The 16097-nt window shown below is 39.0% G+C and overlaps 1 protein-coding gene and 1 long non-coding RNA gene across 2 annotated transcripts in view; both read left to right on the top strand.

Moving 5' to 3' along the window:
• Positions 1-16097, top strand: part of Dlg2 (discs large MAGUK scaffold protein 2) — a 1876145-nt gene that overhangs the window by 149844 nt on the left and 1710204 nt on the right. The window lies entirely within an intron of this gene.
• LOC119088315 lies at positions 7891-8878 on the top strand. Its single transcript, XR_005091940.1, has 2 exons — positions 7891-8567; positions 8656-8878. It is a non-coding gene; the product is annotated as an uncharacterized LOC119088315 (long non-coding RNA).

Here is a 16097-nt window from a genome sequence, read left to right as displayed (position 1 = left end):
TTTCATGTATGTTTTCCTCTGGGTTTTTATAATTTTAGATCTTATTTTTAAGTGTGTAGACCATTTTGAATTGGTTTTTGCATGTGATGTAAGACTAGAGTAATGTTAAGATTTGTGTGTATTTAATCATTTGCTGGAGAAGGGGTGTGTGTGTGTGTGTGTGTGTGTGTGTGTGTGTGTGTCTCCTATTGCTTTTATTTATCTAGAGGACCCTGATGAAAAAGGAGTCAGAACAGGTGAGTAGAGAGTTCTGTGAGGTTCACCTAATGAAATGCTCTACCTCAATAACTTCTACTCTGAGCCCACTGGTGTTTGGTCTCGTGCCTTTGTCTTCTTTATACTTTCACATCCAACTGCCTTCCAACTTCTCTGGTTTCCTTTCTGCTTCATGAACACGGCACATATTCTGACTCAAGGACTTGCACTAGCTAGCTTGCTTATCTTTCCTTAAGGACTTTTACTTGCTGTCACATTTTCCTCCAGGCAGCTTTTGACTTGATCTCTAATTTTACCTAAAGTTACTCCTGAGTGTTAGTTTTCAGAGAGACTTTGTGTGAACACCTTATAAAGTGGGCACCCTCAGTATCCATTTCCAATATTTTTCTCTAGTCAAAACACATTTGTATCAGTATATGATACTGCCTTATATGTAATTTGTATGCATATTACTACTTTTCTCACAAATGGAAAATAAGAGTTCAGAAGGATAGGTATAGTGTCTCAGGCTTATGGCTAAATTGTTCTTCCTAGAAAATGTGGCATTTAGCAGGTGCTCTATAAATATATGTTAAAATGAATTAATACAATTGTCTTTGCTAGTTTTCTTTCTCACCATCCTTTTAGGGATGTCTAAAGTCTATTAAAACCTTCATTAAAATATGATTTACCATCAGAAAAAAAAACATGGACATGAGTGCTGTGGGATATTCTGTATGTCCTGTGGGAGCCCGTTCTTGGGTTCCTTGTAGCTTTACCCAGCAGGTCCGCATAGAGGATGATTAGGACCACAGGCCTGAGTGCAGGTGTCTGAGATGGTCTGCACTTGGCTGTGCTGTGGGATGGTCTGTATGTCAAGTTGCTCTGATTGGTCAATAAATAAAATACTGATTGGCCCATGGCTAGGCAGGAAGTATAGGCGGGACTAACAGAGAGGAGGAATAAAAGAACAGGAAGGCAGAAGGAGTCACTGCCAGCTGCCACCCTGACAAGCAGCATGAAAAGATGCCAATAAGCCATGAGCTACGTGGCAAGGTATAGATTTGTAGAAATGGATTAATTTAAGCTATAAGAACAGTTAGCAAGAAGCCTGCCACGGCCATACAGTTTGTAAGCAATATAAGTCTCTGTGTTTACTTGGTTGGGTCTGAGCGGCTGTGGGACTGGCGGGTGACGAAGATTTGTCCTGACTGTGGGCAAGGTAGGAAAACACTAGCTATACATGGGTACTAGTATGTTTAGATAGAAAGACTGAACACTGAAGCTGATTCTTCAGTCCATCCTAATCCTTCCTCTGTGGCTGTCCTTATAACTTACAGCAGTTAAAAAGGGAAACACAGGTTTCTCTTGCCGGGCGGTGGTGGCGCACTCCTTTAATCCCAGCCCTGGGGAGGCAGAGGCAGGCGGATCTCTGTGAGTTCGAGGCCAGCCTGGGCTACCAAGTGAGTCCCAGGAAAGGCACAAAGCTACACAGAGAAACCCTGTCTCGAAAAGAAAAAAAAAAAAAAAAAAAAAAAAAGGGAAACACAGGCTCCTGTCATTTCACTTCCAACAGCCATTGCTCTTTACTTTGTTGGAGTCCTTGAGCTGCTGGAAACTCCCCCTTATGTCCCCCTTCCCATGGTGGAAACTCTTGTCCAGTGACTCAGTGGGCATAGAATTGCTCTAGCCCTATGGCCTCTTCATAGGGTCAGTTTGATAGTTCTGACATGTGGTTTCCAATGCTAAATTTTGTAGCCTTGACTTGTTAGAAGGTGAGATTTGGATGGTTAAGTCAAATGTTATTACTCATGTATTCTTTTTTTCTTAGGAATACACTTCCTAGCAAATCACTTTCACATGAATCAGGATCGACAGGGTTTGTTTCTGAGAAATCTCATCTGAGGCTACAAGAGATGTCTTCTTTTTGATTTGCTTCTCCACTGGCCCATGCTGTAGCCAGGTGGCATTTGCCTTGAGCTTCTCATCCTCCCCCAGTATTCAGATGTGTGTCTCAACTGCATAGAACACAGAAATCTTCCTGTCTGGGTAATTTTCTCTGTAGATAGGTTTGATATCCTCTGTCTGTAAATTTATACAGGAAAAGAGGAGGGGTGTGTGTGTGTGTGTGTGTGTGTGTGTGTGTGTGTGTGTGTGATTGATTGATTAATTGATTGCTTCTTTTCCTCATTAGTGCTGCAATCCACTCTACTAATCTGCCCCATTTTCCTGTATTACTTCTCTTTCACCAGTTCAAAAGTCACCGGCATTTCTTATTGTTCTGTTCACCTCACCCATGCTATTTCCTGTCACACCACATTTCTTATTAGTGAAGATCATCGCCTAAGCTGTTGGCTTTCCAATTATGGCACAGCATAATTACAAGCATGTTAAGCAATTATTTGTTGTGCATGTCACCTCTAGTTGGTTGTGAGGTGCTTATGGGCAGAAACCATGTCTTATTGATCTCTGCTTTTCCCACATGGCTCAACATAGCACTGCCTCTGCATTACCCAATATGATGAACTGTTTTTGAGAACAAATTATAATGGTCAGCTTGATATTTAAAGGCATGGATTTTCGTAAAGTGCTTTTCTGTTCTTCTGACGCTTGTAGCTGAAAAGAACAGTTATTTTCCTCTGAGTTTGATGACTTACAGTTTGTCTTTCTTAATTGCTTGTTAAAAAGAAGGCTTAAATTAATCTGCTTACACTAATGCACTTGGCTATTTATTAAGACTCATTTGCTAAGTGGAGACGAGTCTTTTGGTTCATCTAATGTCAACTGTTACCTATCATTGAATTATCTAGAGCGTAGACACTTATTCATTGAAGAGATTCTAGAAGGAACTTTGTGCCTTGGGAATCTGGACAGAGGCCAACTTGGTGAGATCTTATTAGTCATCAATGTGATAGCATCTATGAACAGCCTGGGGAAGACCAAAGCTTCAGCTGTTTCTTGCTAAATAATTACATAAAAGTGGATTTTGCCAGATTTAAAAGATTTTTTTCTTTATTAGTAAGTTTTGTTCTTTCATGCATGCACACTATGTGTTTTGGTCCTTCTCCCTAGGCCCTTGCTCATTTTTCTCTCACTCCACTCCGCCCCTGCCCCATCCCATATAAATCTCTATTTACTGGTTTTGTTTTTGTTTAGTGTCCAATAAAGATTAATTAGGGCCATCTCTGTGATTCAGAGTTCGGACCTAACTATCAGTGACTGGTAGGCTCACCAGTGGGTACATAACTGAATACCGTGCTGCCTCCTCCTCTCTCAGAATCTGTTGCCAACAGACCAGCAGTATGTTGTGGGACTGTGAGCATCCCTTCGTCCTCCAGAGGTGACTTTCATGAGGGCCTGCCTTTTGTGGAGTCAGTCAGTATGCACAGCTGCTGTGAGTTTATGGTTGCTGCATTCTTTTCTGGTGTAGAAGATGCTATTTCATAGCTTCTCTTCTACCCTCCAGCTCTTTTATACTTCCTGTGAGCTTTTCTATACTGTTTCCAGAGCCTTAAGGAAGTAGCATGAATGCTTAGCTAGAGCTGAGACCCCCAATGTTCTTTAATGCCAATGTTTTATGCAGTCATGGATCTTGGCGAATCTCAATTATTTTTTTATTGTTTAATGAACAAATAGTAAATTAGTACAAGTTTTAGATGAAGCATGGAATAGTGAGTTCTGAAAAACTTAGGTAAGATCAAGGACAAGAGTGATTAATGGCATGACTTTCAAGGCCAGCATGGGCTATATATTTAGTCCAGCCTGAGGTATGGAGTGAACCTGTATAAACTATCAGCCAACCAACCAACCAACCAACCAACCAAACAAACAAACAAACAAACAAACAATAAATAAAACAAAACACAAAACGAGGAGATAATAATCCCATCTTAATTATATGTATGCACAGTTGAGGGAGATTGGTTCCCTCTTATACCCCCAGGGTACTGAGGAGGGGGAAGTGAGATATTTGTAGATAGAAGTGTATATAGAGAGACGATTAGAAAACACAGGATACCTCACGAGGGCCTGTATCCTAATCCACAGGCCCCTTCTGTCACTACTAAAGGGCTTTTAAAAGGAATACCAAGGGGTGGAGCAAAAGACCTCCCCCCAGCACAGCCTAGTGTAGACCATCCCAAACACCTGATGACCTTGCATGTGGACAAGCCATCCCCTAATGCAGCCCTCTGTGTAAAGCAAGCTCAGATCTCACCAGGAAACCTTTGTAGGCTCCCACATACAGTCAATCAACAAATGTTTATCAAATATTTACTAAGCATGGCAGTATTATTTGCAAGAACGGAAGATTTGCTGTCTGTTCTGGGTATGAGTTTACAATCTGTCAGACAAAACAACAACAGATACTCTTGATGCAATGGTGAATGTCATAAGACTATACAGAAAATAGTAAGTTATACTGGCTTTAAACTTACAGCTTTTGGTTTGAACATTGTTCTGTTCACTGTATTGGTTCAACATCTCATTGTCTCTAACTTAAAATATTGCAGTAATGTCTGGGACTTAGTTAATTATTTATTGCCTCATGGAATAAATAAACAAATAGCTAAAAATCAAAATACTAGAGAAGTTAGAAGAAGTCAGGAATGGTCAGTGAAGTCTGCCCAAAGAAGGTATTAGTAAGTCAAATCCACGTGGGAAACCCATAGAGAGAGCAAACACAGACAGTGGAGGGTGTTCCTCTCTCTAGTACCAAGGAAGTACCTCTCTCTAGAGTCTAGTGCAGATAGTAAGGTCATATTTATTCTGTTTTCAGAACTTTGTCTAAATATGACATTTTAATCATCAGAAAGATGTTTGACAAGCACTAAAAGCTGTTTATTAATAATTCAAGTGATCTGAAAAAAATCGTGTGCTAAATGCTAATTCCAAACAACTCTGATCTGTTTATTAAGGCTCTGTGTTGTTAAACTTTTCAGCTGAACGTTTTAAAAAGTGACAATTTTCTTTACATTTGCCAAGATGTTTCATTAATTTAGTGTGATAACTCTCTGTGCTTCAGTTACTATTATTTGAATAATTGTTTTCAATTGTTTGATACTTCTCTCATTTACTGGCCAGTATATTTTTTGTCCAGTAGACTTTATTTATTTATATTAAGTCTTCTAGTTAATGTAGAAATAATCAGTTTCATTATGATGTTTTCATAAATATGTGTCATTGTTTGTACTTTGCTCATATTGGTCAATCCACTGTGCTACCCTAGTCCATCCTTCCTTCTTTCCTATCATTGGTCCCCTTTCTTTCTGCAAGTAGCCCTCTTCTGCTGTGTCCTATACATGTAAAGTTAAATCTCTACTTTTGTCTTTCTTCCCACCACTCTTTCTCGTTTCCTGCCTTAGACTCCTTCCTCTCCCCTGTAGTCCCATTCTACCGTCTGCCTTGCTTATTCTTTTCCTCTATTGCAAGATTGAGATTGTCTTTTTCCTCTTCTATGCAACGGAGCAGGGGGTGTTCATTTTGTAAGTGTATCATGTTTTCTTTTAAAAGTTTTTCCTTTTATTGAAAATAGATTTTTCCCCCTCACATAATATATCCTGATTATGGTTTCCCCTCTCTCTACTCCTCACCACATCCCCTTCTATCTGGATCTACTCCCTTCCTGTCTCATATTAGAAAATCAAATTATATATATATATATATATATAAAATTCTTAAAAAAACAAAAATACTTTGTGCAACCATTGCCCTAGCATATCTTGCAGGCAGGACACCAGTAACATATTTTTAAAAATCTGTTCATCCGCTGATGGACATCTAGCTTGGTTCTTTATTTTGAATGCTGCAAGTCTCTGTGGTATGCTGACCTAGATCATTTTGGGTTCATACCCATGAGTTGTATAGCTGGAGCATATGGCGGTTCAGTTCTAGTTCTGGTTTTTGAGGAATGGCCATGTTGATATCTGTAGTGGGTGGATACAGGTGGTTATGTTTCTACTAGTTGTGCACAAATGTTCTTTTTATACTACGTCCATTCCAGAATTAGTTATTCTTGTTTCCTTGATGATAGTTATTATGAGTTGGGTGAGAGGAAATTTCAATGTAGTTTTAATGTGCCTTTTACTGATGGCTAAGGATCTTGAACATTTTTATACCACTTTAATATATGCATTAGATTTTTATATTTATTATTTTGAACATAATTTAATTTATCTATTAGATGATTTGGGTTTGGTATTTATTGTTTTGAAATATTTGTAGATTTTAGACATTAGATATTAATCTACAGTCAGATGTATAGTTATCAAAATTTTTCTCCAGTTCTGTAGGCTGTATATTCACTGTGCTGACTTTTGTTATGCAAGAGCTTTTAATTTCATAGACTCTTATCCTAGCTACTGTTCTATTGCTGGGAAGAGATGCCATGACCAAGGAAAATATCAGAAAGGAACATTTAGCTGAGGTTTGCTTCCAGTTTCAGAGGATTGGTTCATTATCATCATGGTGGGAAGAAGACAGGATTCCCAGTGACACACTTCCTCTGTTAAGGCCACGCCTACTCTAACAAGGCCACACCTCCCGACCCTTCCCAAACCATTCACCAACTGGAAACTAAGGATTCAAATATATGAGCCCATGGGGCCCATTCTCATTAAAACCACCAAAATCCCAACTGCCAAATTATTCATTATTTCTTGAGATCGTGTCCTTTTCAGTATGTCCTCGCTTATTCCTATGTCTTGAAGTGCTTTTCTCCTTAATATTTAGTTTCAAAGTTGCTGGTCTTACACTAGGATCCTTAATACATTTTATTCATTTTTGTATACTTTGAAAGTTAAAGATGTAGTTTCTACATGTGGATATTTAATATTCTCAAAAACTCTGACTTTTCTCTAATGTATATTTGTGACAGCATTGTCAAAAATTAGCTGGCTGTTGGTATAGAATTATGTCCTCTACTCTGTTCTATTGGCATTACAGTATCTTTACTGACAGATACCATTATTGGTCAAACATATATATGGAGGAAAGTTAAATTTGTACAGGTTAGTTAGTTTATCATGTGGGTGAAATATGGTTGAAGATAGCTTCAAAAAATCAAAAAAAAAATGAATTTTCTCATTTATGGCTGAACACTACACAGACACTTATTTTCTGTATTTTGGGTATCTATAAGTCTCTTTATTAACCATCTTCCATTGCACAAAGATACTTCCTGATGAGTTCTGGTAGCTTCACTGACTGGGGGGTATAGAGACAAGTGTTTAGAAGGCCATATGATACTGTGTCAATGTAGCAAAATAACAGGTTCACTCCTAGGGCTTATTGTTCCTGGCTATATCATACTCATTCTTAAGGTTCAGGAAGCATCCTGGAAGAGGACACAGAAAATTGCAAGAGCCACCATTAGCAGAGCTCTGAGGTGAAATGAAACAGTATTTTCTGGGCATGACAGGCTGTTGTCATGGCCTGTCAAGTCATGTCCAGTCACAGGACTGTACAAGACTTATATAAGATCAAGCCCATCAACATTATAGCATGGATGGAGGAGAGACACAGGAGACCCTATTTATTGGACCCAGAGGACTATTTAAAAAAAGAGATCATGAAATTGGTGGAGAGTTGTAGAGAGACCTAAAAAGAGTTGGAGGGTATGGTGGGTGAAGATGATTGAAATACATTGTACGCATGCTTGAAATTATTAAAGAATAAATAAAATATATTTGAATTGAGTTGGAGGGTAATATATAATAACAAATCCTTCCATGAGATGCTTGTTCTTGCTCAGTTCATGAGGAGGATCAGAGGTGCTGGCAAGACTAATCAACCTGAGGCTACTGAGAAACAAGAAACAAAGGTGCAGCTAGAGTAGACAGGGAATAGAATTTTCACAGCAATCACAAGGATAGGAAGCCCAATAGCCAGTCTGCTCAGAATTTATTTACAGGCTGCTGTGTAATGCTTTCCTCTGAGATTGAAACATTCCATCCTTCAGGGAAGGAAGCTCCTTAAGCAGGAAGGAAAACAACTTAAAACAGCTTCAGGAAGTCTCTGGGACTGACCAAATTCACTAGGCTCCTCCTTGGCAGAGTAAGCAATAAAATCTGAGAGTCTTAAGATGAAGTGGAGCTGCAAAGATGACTCTCAGACAAGCCAAGGTGCAAAGGAAACACTGAAACCAGACCAGCTGCCTTAAAGAAGCAGAAACCTGCTGAGCTGCCTAAAAGAGGTTGAGACTAACTGAGGCACCTGGAAAGGACACCCTCTATCCTGTTGAGCTGCCTGTAGGCTGTGCAGTGTGTTCCAGGTTCCGAGCTTTGTGACCTGTCACCATGAAGGGGTGGGATTTGATGATGCCACTGACTTTGGGTCATATCTGCTCCTGTAAGTCATCTCACACCCATATTCCTGTAAGTAACTCCAGTAAAGCTTATGGTTCACTAGAGTTGGACTTTGGTGATACCCATATTGGCCTATGTATGTGTTATATCTCTACAGGTAAAATTTTGTCATACAACACAGGCCTACTGTGAAATGATGGTCAGAAACAAAGAAATTAATGTACCTCCAGGGAGATCACAAACAGTCACGGAAATATGGTATTATACAAGAGGCAAAATCAGCCATCAATGGCTATAAGCCTACATATACAAGACAGCTTATTAAATTTGAAGAAATTTCAGAGATGCAATTTATAGACTAATCAGAATGAAATCATAAACAGATTGAAGTAATAAAAGGACAAACAAATCTCAGAGCTGAAAAACACAATGAATGAAATTAAGATTCAATAAGAAAGAGAAGCAGCATTGATTGAGCAGAAAGAAAAAGTGAAATTGAAGACAGGAAATTGGAGTGAAGTGGATGAGACTGAATGAAGAGGGAGGGGAAACCTGAAGAAAGAAGGAGAAAAGATTGAAGAGATAAAGAAAAAGAAGATTATTCAAAGTAATAACATCATATAACTTTCCAACCGTGGCTGAAAGTATAAATATCAAGGTGCAGGAAGGTAAAAAAACCACAGATTCAAGTCAAGTAAGACTACCTAAAATCATATGGTAATAAATTCTAAGTAATTCAATGTGATAATATTGTGTTCCCCAAAATATTGTGCACCCTAATAAACTTATCTGGGGTCAGAGAACAGAACAGCCACTAGATATAGAGGCCAGAAAATGGTGGCACACACACCTTTAATCCTAGCATTCCTAAGGCAGAGATCCATGAGGATCTCTGTGAGTTTAAAGCCACACTGGAAACAGCCAGGCATGGTGATTTACACCTTTAATCCCAGGAAGTGAGCCTTTAATCCCAGGAAGTGATGGCAGAAAGCAGAAAGGTATATAAGGCATGAAACCAGGGTAAGCTTTTAGGTTTTTGAGCAGCACAGTTCAGCTGAGAGGCATTCAGGCTGAGGAAACAGGATCAGCTGAGGAACTGGCAAGGTAAGATAGCTATGGCTTGTTCTGTCTCTCTGATCTTTCAGCGTTCACCCCAATACCCAGCCTGGATTTGTTTTTATTAATAATACCTGTTAAGATTCATGCTACAATTCAAGACAAAGAAAATCCTGGAAACAGGACAGAAAAAGGAACAACTAACATAGGAGGGTCTCTGGTATGCCTGGCAGCTGACATTTCAGCAGAAACTTTCCAGTACATGATAGAGAGGGATGAGAGAGTCAAAGTGGTCCAGGGAGAGGGATGAGAGAGTCAAAGTGGTTCGAAAGGTGTGTGAGGGGAATCAACAACAAAAATGGAGCTAGAAAGACCTCAAACAGAACCTGAAGGAATTCCTTACCAATAGATGTACCTTACTAGAAAACCTGAGAGTGAAAAAAGATACTGACAGGTAATGAACAAAATACCTGAAGGTTTAAAATAATACATCAGTTTGTAATCTAGGTTAAACTGACTTTTGAAACTAAAAACTTACAAATAAATTGAATTTTCCCACAACCTTTAACTATATTCCAGAAGTACACTGTTGTAGTAATTAAAGAGATGAGTAAAATAAATGTTATTGGACAATACACAAATACATAGATATATGTATACACACATATTATATTGGATAAAGGTCTGCATGCACACATAATACATAAAGATATTGTGATCAAGATGGACCAGTGATGTAACAGTGATCCTAAAAGATCATATAACCTTGGTACATTATCACCATTTTGTTTTTATTACTATACTCTGAATTATGTTTGCAAAACAATAGAATTACCTAACAATACATTTCTCCCTAACATATTCATACAGCAAAGTGATGCATGAGTATGCCAAGAGCTGTTCTCCATGTAGGACACACCACAGTGAGCAAAATAGATGCACACCCTGCCTCTGAAAAATACACATACACTTACAACTATAAGAAAGTGAAAGCTTGAGATCATTGATTGTTCAATGGACTGTGGAATGCTCAAGGAACACATTGCTTCTGGTGAAATTCCCATGCTTATTTGTCATGAATAAACAGTTTGTGCTTCTCTTGTTCTGAATGGCTAACTGTAATAGGTCTATGTCTGACAGCAAAATTTGACCCGTGTCTCAAAATAGCTGTATAAATATTTCTTTCCACTCTGGAGCCTACATTCTCATTTTGAATTTTCATTTATCAGTATCAAATGTGATTGCCTTTTCTCATTATTATGTAAAAGGAAAGATTCTGTTATTTTTCAGTTTGAAGCAAACAGACTACAAAATATCATGCTGTGTTAGAGGCAAAAATGCCTCTGAAGGGGGAAGAATATTCAGCAGAAGCACTGTATAAACAAGAATGAAAAAGAATATGAAATTATTGTGAACCACAGCAGATAAAACAAAAGGACTCTACACCATGATTTCCCAGAAAAGGGTACCAAATAGGAAGTCTGTGGCCCTTCTTCCTTTTTTTTTCTTGTAACTTTTCTACAATATGAAATCATCTTTGGTTTGATTAGGGATGGCTCAAGCAGTTTGTACTGAGATTCGTATCCTTTTCTTCTCTAAGCTTCTGGCTTTAAAGACACAAAGCTATTACCCTCTGATGGGTATTTGGTGATCTGTGCAAAATGGGTCACAGGATAGCTTCTCAAAAAAGACAGGCCGCTCAGTAAAAAGCCGACAAGTGCTAGCAGAGGACACTGTTGTTAGCTTATTAATATTTTGTTTTAAAAGAAATCCATGGATGATTGGACAGAGAGATTAAACTCTGATGAATAGCAAACTGGCCACATTAATAAGGAATAAGGGGAAGTTGGTATCCTGTCACTATCTTAGCAGAGCTTTGGGGTGGTTGATTCTGGACCATACAAGAATTTTCACAAATATTTTATCTAAAAACAAAAAAACAGGGGGCAGAGTGGGGAGATGGTTCAGTGGGTGAAAGTGCTTGGTGCACACTGATGACCTGAGTTCCATCTCTGTGACCTGCATGGCAGAAGGAGGGGAGTGACCCTTTGTTCCTTGTTCTACACAGACATGCCTTGACCTGCACACTCACACACACAAACATAAACACATACTTACCCAACACTCTGGAGAATGAGGCAATGAGACAGGATTATGGGTTGGAGGCCAACCTGGTTTATATATTGAGATCAAGTTTCAAAACCAACCAACCAACCAACCACAGGCTTTGTGCCTTTAAACCACTTTGAACAAAACTACAACTTTTTCTTCACTCTTAACTTTGGAAATTTTACCATCAAATTCCATTAGAAAACCAGTTTCTGCCATACCAGCAACTGTGTTCTGAGTAGCCCAGTATAGGTTTTTTTTTTTTTTTTTTTTTTTTTTTTTTTTTTTGTAACACAAGCTACTATATGACCAAAACTTGGGAAGAATATTGCTACATATTCCTTAATATATTAAATTCACATGAATTATATTTGAAGATATTTATAAAATAATGAAAATTCTAGGCAAAAATTGAAACCCCTAATTCATTTCAGAATATCATAAAGTAATGGAGAGGTCTCCTGAGTGAGGTAATCCAGACTCAGAAGGACAAACATGTTATGAATGAACTCACTCATAAGTGGATACAAGATGTAAAGCAAAGGATAACCAGACTACAACCCACAACTCTAGAGAAGTTAGCTAAGAAGGAAGACCCAAAGAGAGATGCATGGATCGCCCTGGGAAGGGGAAATAGATGAGATCTCCATGAGTAAACTGGGCATGAGGGGTGGGCAATGGAGAGTAGGGGATAGGGGATGAGAACATAAGGGAATGGGATGATCGAGCTGGAACAGGGATGGAGTGGGAAAGCAGTGAAAGAGGTACTATGATAGCGGAAGACATCATGGGGATAGAGAGAAACCGTGTGCTGGGGAAGTTCCCAGGAATCCCCAAGGATGACCCCAGCTTGGACTATTAGAAATAGTGGAGAGGGTACCTGAACTGAACTGGCTTACCCCAGTGACCAGATTGGTGAATACCCTAACTGTCATCATAGAGCTTTTCTCCAGTGACTGATGGAAGTAGATACAGAGATTCACAGCCAAACACCAGACAGAGCTCCAAGAGTCCAGTCAGAGAGAGAAGAGGGATTCTATCTATGAGCAAGGGGCATCAAGATCATGATAGGGAAACATACAGAGACAACCAAATCAAACTAGTGGGAGCTCATGAACTGTGGACCAATAGCTGTGGAGCCTGCATGGGACTGGGCTAGACCCTCTGCATGACAAGACAGTTGTGCAGCCTGATCTGCTTGGGGCCCCCCCTGGCAATAGGATCAGAATCCATCCCTGGTGCATGAGGGGGCTTTTTGGAGCCCACTACCTATAATGGAACACCTCTTGCAGCCTCGAGGAGGGGTGGGGGTGGGTGGGTGGGTGGGGGAGGGAAAGGGGCTTGGACTTGTCTCTACTGGATGTGCTTCCCCATGTGAAGCCTTGCCTTCTTGTGGGGAGGAGTGGGGGGTGGTTTGGGAGGGGGAGGCTGGGGAGGTGGGAGGAGGAAAGAAAGGAATCTTTGATTGGTATGTAAAATGAATGGAAAATTTTTTTTAATTAAACAAAAGAAAAACAAAAAATAACGGAGAGGTCATTGTTTACACATTGGATCATAATTCCACATACAGCAAGGAACAAATCTGTATGTCTAGAAAAATCCTTTGTATATCAGAGAAACCTAATAAACATTTCATTTTCATTCAGTCAATGTATATTGACCTTTTCATGTGTGCAAGGCACTGATATTTGGTATATAGTGCATGTATTCTGCCAAAACTTCATCTGTACTGAATAGCAGTAAAGAGGTGACTTACTAATAGTGTATCTGTCATACACAGAATATTGCCAAATATGTGCTCATAACTAAGTAGTATGATGTAAAAGAGAATTAGACAAAAAAGTAAGATCAGTCGGATGGGCAAGGAAGTCTATCAATATTTTGTTTTTATCATTTGCAAAGACAAAAATCAATCATTTTTCAGTTTTGTAGTAGCTGTCCATTGCTTGTTTTTGGAGCCTGTATCTCTCTGGGCATCCCAAGCTAGCTTCAGACTACCACCAATTCTCCTTCCTCTACCTTCTAAGCACTGGGATTGCAGGGGGATGTGTAAAATGTAGAAGAAAGTGTTCCAAAAGCTTTTATGAAATGAATATTCATAAGTAAGTCTCTCTCTCTCTCCCTCTCTCTCTATGTGTGTGAGAGAGAGAGAGACAGAGAGAGACAGAGATAGAGACAGACACACACACAGAGACAGACACAGAACCTAATAACAACTAAAATGTGGCATCCCAGAAATAATTTGGCAGTTGCTGAATAATGAATGTGCCAGGATATTAAGGATTAAGCCAAAGACCAATATGATAGCCAATCCACAGAGAAATTAAATCCAAATTAGGTGATGGATATGGCACATGACTGTTATAAAAATTTTAAAGTATTTGTGCCTTCATGTGATGAATCTAGGAATTACAAAAGCTGGAGACATGGGATGCCCCATAGGAGTAAAGGAACAGCAATATGATGGAGGATGTAGGAGAGCACCTTCATCTATCTTGAATTTTAGCAATTATATATAAGCATAGAAATATTCTATATTGCATATATGTTAAGGACAGTCATTTCTACAATTTCAGGTTTCCTGTGATCTTTTGGCTATTTGCCATCTCTTACTTGGAAGAAGTAGCTACATTCCATTATTCTGGGCTATTTTTATTTATTTTTTATCTGTTCCTTTGTCAGTACTAAGTGACGTTTCTTCATTTAATTTTTACCATTTAAACTTTTTAAGGCATCATATGTATCAATTTCTACCCTGTATGATGTGGAGGTTTTGCTGTCTTTCACAGATACAATTATCTCCAAAAATACATGTATTAATTTTGGCTCCCATTTTTTCTTTTTCTTCTTTTAACCGAAACATTTTTTTATGGACTATATTCTGATCATTGTTTTCCTTCTCCAATTCCTCCCAGAACATCCCCACCTCCACACCCACCCAACTCCATGCCTCTTCTTTTTCTCTTTCTTTAGCCAACAAACAAACAGGCAAACAAATAAAATCAACTAAACAAGAATTTTTTTTTAAAAAAAGAAAAAAGCACAAGAAAAATATACAAGAAACACATACACACATCCATAAGACCATAAAATCAGAAACTATAATATACAAACAAAAGACCAGTAAGTTAAAAAATACCCAAACACCAATATGAGACAAAACATTCATAAAACAACATTGAGTTCATTTCACGTTGGCAATCTACTGTTGGACATGGGGCCTGCCCTTAAGTGTGGTTAATATACTCAATGAGATTCCATTGGAGAAAACTAATTTTTCCTTTGCAAGTGGGTGTCAGTTGCAGATATCTTCTTGGTTAGGGGTGGGAGCCTGTGTCCATTTCCCCCTCTCTGTGCTAGAACCCCATCTGGCTTGCACTTGTGCAAGCCTTGTGTGCCTAGAGTCCCTGTGAGTTCATATGAGCATCAGCCCTGTTGTATCTCGAAGACACTGTTTCCTTGGAGTCATCCACCACCTCTGGTTCTTACATTCTTTCATTCCCCTTTTCTTCATAGTTCACTGAACCCTGAAGGGAGAGATTTGATAAAGATATCTCATTTAGGACTGAGTGTTCAAACATCTCTCATTCTCTGCACACTGTCCAGCTGTGGCTTTGTTTCCATCTGCTGTAGGAGGAATTTTCTATGATGATGCCTGAGTGAGGCACTTATCTATGAGTAGAGCAGAATGTTGCTAGGAATCACTTTCTTGTTATGTTTCTTTAACAGAATGACAGTATTTGGTTTTCTTGTAGGTTCACAGCCTATTCAGTCTAATGTTCTTGGTCACCTGAGCAGTGTCAGGCATGGATTCCATCTCATGGGGTGGGACTTAAATCCAGTCATAGAGTGGTTACTTACTCTTATACCATTGGCGTCACAATTGCACTGGTATATCTTGTAGGTAGATCACTGTTGTAGACCCCAGGTTTTGGGGCTGGGTTGATGGTTACCTTTCTTCCGTGGTAGCATACAGAGTACCTTCGAGTTCTATGAACATTAGTCAGTAGGGACAAAGGCTCTAGTTAGGCATCAGCTCCACATCTCATGGAGTGTTGCTATAGTCTTACTTCTTTCTCTCTTTATCATTTTATACCCTTGATTAATAGGCTAAAATAGACCAAAAATTTGAGCTTGGCATTTAAGGCTGTCTTTAATATTTATCACTGTTCCATCTTTCTCATCTCTGCTTCTATTAGTAGTCTGACTTCCCTCCATCCAGGACTTTCTTTCACTCAATTTTGTGTATCAAACATTTATACCCCCTTGTTATATTTCCAGTTGTTCAAGATGCCAAGCTCAATAAAATGTCCCTTTTCCCTTTACATACATGCAATCTCATAGGGATTCAGATTTTATACTCTAGTGCTATGACATTGTATTGATGATATTGAGTTCTCACTGATGAAAGTGGGGTCACTTCAGGAGATGGCT

Source organism: Peromyscus leucopus, chromosome 1 (genome assembly GCF_004664715.2).
Source record: "Peromyscus leucopus breed LL Stock chromosome 1, UCI_PerLeu_2.1, whole genome shotgun sequence".
Taxonomy (NCBI): Eukaryota; Metazoa; Chordata; class Mammalia; order Rodentia; family Cricetidae; genus Peromyscus; species Peromyscus leucopus.
The sequence above is the reverse complement of the archived record's forward strand: the minus strand, read 5'-3'. Positions and strand labels throughout refer to the sequence as shown.